Below are 6,000 nucleotides of genomic sequence, written 5' to 3'. Positions count from 1 at the left end.
CTTAGCTTTCTTCTTTAGGTTCTTATGCTATGGTGATCACCAAAGTATCTGAGCATCTTCCAGTAGTGCATTAAGTGACATGACTAACCGCCATCACATGTTGTTTATTCCATCATCCTCTCCATTGGTGAGAAGCGAGTACACTGTGTCTTATTTTGGTAGGGTTTATATTTATAAATGCACAAGCTGCTACATATTTGTGTTAGAGAAGGCAAGGTCAAAGAAAATGCACCTTGCACTTGGTGTGGAAGGTGGCGAGGTTTGTGATGGTCCATAGGTCCTGGGGGAATTCATTGGACCAGCCCCAGAGACATTTCTGTCTCCCACACAGACAAGTTTTACCCATACGATTAAAAACTTTGACATGTAACAAATTGAGAGCCAAGGTGGCGTGGCTACTAAGTACCACTTACATTTTGTCCAACATGTAAAAAGATTCCTTGACTTTTTAATATAAACAGAAATACTTCAGTTATCAGACTCACTGAAGTGGATCTTTCATTAACTGTTGAGCATTTTCCATAAAACAGTAAAATCCTTTGCTAAATCAGAGTAAGGGGATTTTTCTGTTTTATTGAAAATGCTCAACTGTTTGTGAAGCATCCATTTCAGTGAGTCTGTATATCTGTTGCATCAGAAACAAGTTGCTGAAAAACATCCTGGGTTTCCTGGGACACAAGTCTCCATGTAAAATGGATATAAACTTTATGAGAATATAAATCAAGGTAATGCTGTTCAATCTGCTTTTTCAAGCAAGTGGACAAACTATTTAACATGTCAAAACGCTAAAAAAGAAAACCTAGACTGACCATTTACTGATCAGAGTTGATAGATATCAGATGGACCTGCTAGAGAATTAAATATTCTCTCATCCCTTGATTATCACTAAGAGCATAGTGAAAACAGTGAAGACCTTTGAGAGATACTGGATCAAGAATGAAATGCCATGTCAGCACAGATAACATAACCAGACAATCAATATAAATTGACATAAGTAAGCAGACACTTTCAGTCTCACCAACATCTTTGAGACATTTGCAGAAAAGGAGTAAAGCCCAAGTTTTATCCATATATTAGGTACTTTAAATGTATTGACTCGTTGCCAGGTCTATAATAGTTGTTGACTCACATAACCCAAGCATTATGGCAGATTCCTTTACAAAATGTTGAGCTGTCAGTTGACATCTGTGTCAAAAGTTGGCCATTTTTTTAAATTCACATTGAAGTTATCTATTCAGTTTCAGTATTTGCCTTTCTCATTTTTGGATTTCCTCTGTCTTGTGCGGTGCTCTGATACTGTTTAAGTGTGTCTGACTGACAATTAAATGATGTTACCTAGTTGATGGCTGGTCTGTGTTTATAGAGTGCGCAGTCAATGCTTTCAGGGTGACATTTGATGTAGGGCCATTTTTAATTTGGCTGGTGTGTTTGTTCCAAAATCTCTGCTAGCAGATTCCTGTAATTCAATTGCCTCTCTCAATTATCAAGCTTTCAAAAGCAGTCGGTGGTCGTGTAAGCTTGTGAATTGATTAAAAACCTGAGTTAGGCTATAGCAGTAGATTCATGCCTCTCTTGCGGCCATTACAAACCCTTGTTTTGACAGGTAACCCAAAAAGTCCTCTATTTAGCATCACAAACTTTGGAAGACACAGCTTGGATTAAAAGGCTGACAGTTAATTTGGGGTATGATTTCATAGTAGGTTATATAGCATCCTTTAATATATGGGAGCCCTGCATATACAGGTCCCTCTATAAATACACACTGTGTAGTGCACACATGTATATAATTTAAAAAAAAAATCTATCAAACTAACACTAAGTGTTGGACATAAAATCACAAATGCCCGACAAGGTTAAGGCCACCTCATTAATGTTAAAGTGTATATCACGGCTCAGATTTTTATTCTAATTTCTATAGCACTGTAAATACACATCTCCTTTCTCTCTGTCCATACTGCTAAAACTCTCATCCCGGCTTTCACCATCTTCCATCTTGATCACTTCCTTTTCTGTCCCCCCTCCCCCCTTTACTCCACACATATGCAGCTGGTAAGATCCTCTTTCTTGCCTGTCATTCTAATACCTCACTTCACTCTTCAAATCTCTCCGCTGACTCCCCCTTCTCCTCAGCATTAAATTCCAAGTCCTGCATACCTCTGCCACTTTCTACTCATCCACTTCTTGTTGTATCCCCTCTGCTCTGCCAACGATGCTGACATTGATGCCCCATTTGTCACACAACCCTCTTTGCCCATTTTTTGTACCATGCCCATTTGGGGCAGATCTATGGCCCCTTTGCCCTGCCAGAGGGGCATTACTGAGCTATAGTATTTGGCCCATAATTTCTAAGGTGCATATTCTGTGGTCCTTATTTGAGCAAGCCTCCCATTAACTTTGATGGGAGTCTTGCTCCAGTGAAGGTTGCTGAATTTAGCCCTAAAATTCTACAACCATACTAATCTGTAGTTTTATCTGTGTGCTGCAAGACAAAAATAACCCAGTGCACGTGGCCATTTATGTAACTGTAAAACAAACCAGGCAAATACAATACCGCTGGCTTTCCCTTTGAATGGAGAAATTTGGCTTGATTCTGAACCCAATCCCACTGGTGTAACTGTAATGACTTCAATGGAGTTACTCCCGATTTATATGGTGTAACTGAGAACAGAATCAAGCACACAGAATGCATTTTAGTACTTCATTGGGCCCTTATATTTTATTCAAACTTAGTTAATTTCAAATGAGTGGTGTATATTTATTAACTGAATAAATTCTTCAGCAATCATATCTGTTGACTTCAACCTGATGTCAGCAGATTTTTTAATTATAACAATTTTTGTTTCTATCTTGAATCCAAACTTTCCTTTGGGAGGTCTGTTTTTTTTAAAGCTAGAAACTGCCACCTTGTGGATGAAGAGTAGTGATGCCATATATTCTATAGTACATTCCTAAAGTCAGAGAAAAAAGTTACTAAGACTGAACTTATTAGAAGAATGTATTCACTGGTAAATCAGGAATAACTTCATTGAAGAGAATAAAGTTTACACCGGTACAAAACAAACAGTTAAGGGGTGACTTGATCACAGTTTGTAAGTACCTAACAAAAACTTAACAGTGGCCTCTTCAGTGTAGCAGACAAATGTATAATGGAATCCAGTGGCTGGAAGTTGAAACTAGACTATTTCAGACTGAATAGAAGACACCGTTTTTTTTAAAAGGGTCCTGGTGGCAATCACTGGCAATTTTTAATTCACATTTGGATGTTTTTCTAAAACATATGCTCCAGTTCAAACAGAAATGCATTCAAGGAACTCCTCTGGCCTGTGCTACACAGGAGGTCAGACTAGACGATCATAATGATCTCTTCTGACCTTAGAATCTATGAGAATTGGTGTAAATAAAGAAAAGCTGAGGCCAGACATTTGTAAAGTCTGCATCAACATTCTACATGTACTAGTAAAAAAAGGAACGGACATTCCATAACTAGTCATTAGCCCACCCTGGGCTTTGATAGCTGATGCACTTACAGTAAGGAAGGGGAAAAAACAAAGCAGTTGATCAATTGAACATTCTGCTGTTATACAAGAAGGAAAATAATTTCCCATCTCCAGTTAGAATTTAGCTCCTTCTCTGAAGCACAAGGACTGCTGTCAGGTGTCATTTTTAACGTACAGCTTCTTTACCTAAGTATTTGATAATGAACAGAAAATGCTAAAGGTTTCTGTTTGTTAAAGTAAAAAAAAACAAATACTACTGATGTGACCCTTTACTAAAGCCATACCTGACATGGCTATAACCTATGTGAACAAGACTCACCATCCCAGAGCAGTCCCTTTGCAGCGAGATCCAGCCTTGTGGTACTTCCACCTCATCAGTTTCCCCCAAACTGGTTCTGCCTACTCCTCCCATAGAGGTGATTTGATATTCAATCCCTTCCAGAGAAACAGAGTGCCTTGGTCTATGTCCGAAATCAACATTAAAACAAAAGAGAGTCTTCAGCCCTGCTGGGCTCACCCTTCAGACCCCTTCCTTACCGGCAGGCTCCCAATGGCAACAGTCTGTTTCACTGTCTAACCACCAGCTCCGGGTTCCAATCATCCATCTGGGTCAGAGCTACCCTCCTACAGGGCCTCTGGCAGGTCATAACCCCCAGCTAGTTCCTAGCTTGAGTCCAGCTTCTTGTCTCACGTCAGAGCAGCCTATCCATTGTCATCCCCAGCATGCCCGCAACCACTAAATTTTCCGCCTTTAAGTCCTACCTCCTGCACAGGTGTAGCAGGGTGAGGCTAATTGAACTGGGTTGACCGGCCCTTAAAGGGGCAGGCCACCCTGTTACACTATATTTTAAATGACAAATCCCAAATGACAAGCTCTGGCGGGTGAGAGGGTTCTCAAAAATGTGCTCAGTTGTATCTCTGCCAGGGAGCCCAAGGAGATCTCAGGTTGTATTTAGGCAGGGAAATACATCCACGGAAAACTGTGTGGTCCGCTTTGAGCTTCAGCAGCAGATGCAGAAGCAACAGGTGAAGAGATGCCTATATTCTTTCTATCTGTATCCTTCTAAAATAGAATAGTGGCTCCTGCCTTTCTATACAACTTGTGCTGGGTTTTAGGACCACCAGATCTTCATATTCTTAGATCCTATGGCTCCTCAAAAACTCCTTGCAGAGACCTCTCCTGGTATCATGTGGATTATAATGTAAGACATCTAGATTCTTAGATGTGCTGAAATCCATGCTGCTCTGCCCATTTGCTTCATTGAAATGGAAGAAAGACTCCTCTCTTAGCTACCTACAATTGGCCATTTATGTGACAATAGCTGGCTCTACAATATACAATAGAAAACTTTTTTTAAGAGGAAATTTACAGATTTGAGGCCCATTTACTCATGTTGAGGCATCCCATTGGCTCCAGTGAGGCACCTCATGATTAAGGGTTGCAAGACTGAGCACTTAACAAGCTTAGGAAGTTATATTCTGTTCCATAGTAAGGCAGATGATTCAAATTAAATAATTTTAATTGCAGTCAAGTTCCACAAGCAAGATCCCTCAACACTGCTGTCATCTTGTTAAAAGCAATAAAACATGCTACTCTTATCCTTCAGACCACACCACTTTCTCACCCTAAATTCTGACATTCACACTTGGGCATCCTAGGAAATATTCACTGTTGCCATTCTTGACGAAGATGATTTGATATCAAGCAGGGTGAGAAGTAGCTTTGATGCCTAAATGCCATTCACTCATATATATATATGTCTAAACATGAATCTTTCTTTGAAATCAGATGCTTCTGACTCATTTTTAACCCGCCACTGCACAAAAACAAACACAGCATGCCTGTACCACCAAAGCTGTTACAGAACTCAGGTGCTGCCTTTCGAAAAACCTGCGGATGACTGATCACATTTTGTGTGCTTTTCAATTGGCTTCAGGGTAATGCACAAGATATCCAGAGTGTGCTGTGCACCGCATAAGCACACTCTCGCTTCATAAGAATGAATTAATGTAGGGGACTGAAATGCTATGTGAGTACGAGTCTGCAGTGCCAGGGCAGCAGCAGGAAGCAGTGATGCAAAGAAGAAGATGGGCCTTTACAGCAAAATTGAATTTCAGATGAAGAAGTATATTTTCTCTTATAGAATCATAGAATATCAGGGTTGGAAGGGACCCCAGAAGGTCATCTAGTCCAACCCCCTGCTCGAAGCATGACCAATTCCCAGTTAAATCATCCCAGCCAGGGCTTTGTCAAGCCTGACCTTAAAAACCTCTAAGGAAGGAGATTCTACCACCTCCCTAGGTAACGCATTCCAGTGTTTCACCACCCTCTTAGTGAAAAAGTTTTTCCCAATATCCAATCTAAACCTCCCCCTCTTCCTGGAATATGAGTGTGATGATAGACTCTCTCTACTTCCAATTGCTATAATTATATTTATTCTGAATGACAACTTGGAACAGAAAACTGACTTGTGCTGTGGCTGTGAGAAATTGACAAGAGGCA

The sequence above is a fragment of the Caretta caretta genome, chromosome 4, assembly GCF_965140235.1.
Source record: "Caretta caretta isolate rCarCar2 chromosome 4, rCarCar1.hap1, whole genome shotgun sequence".
Taxonomy (NCBI): Eukaryota; Metazoa; Chordata; order Testudines; family Cheloniidae; genus Caretta; species Caretta caretta.
This window is presented reverse-complemented; position numbering follows the sequence as displayed.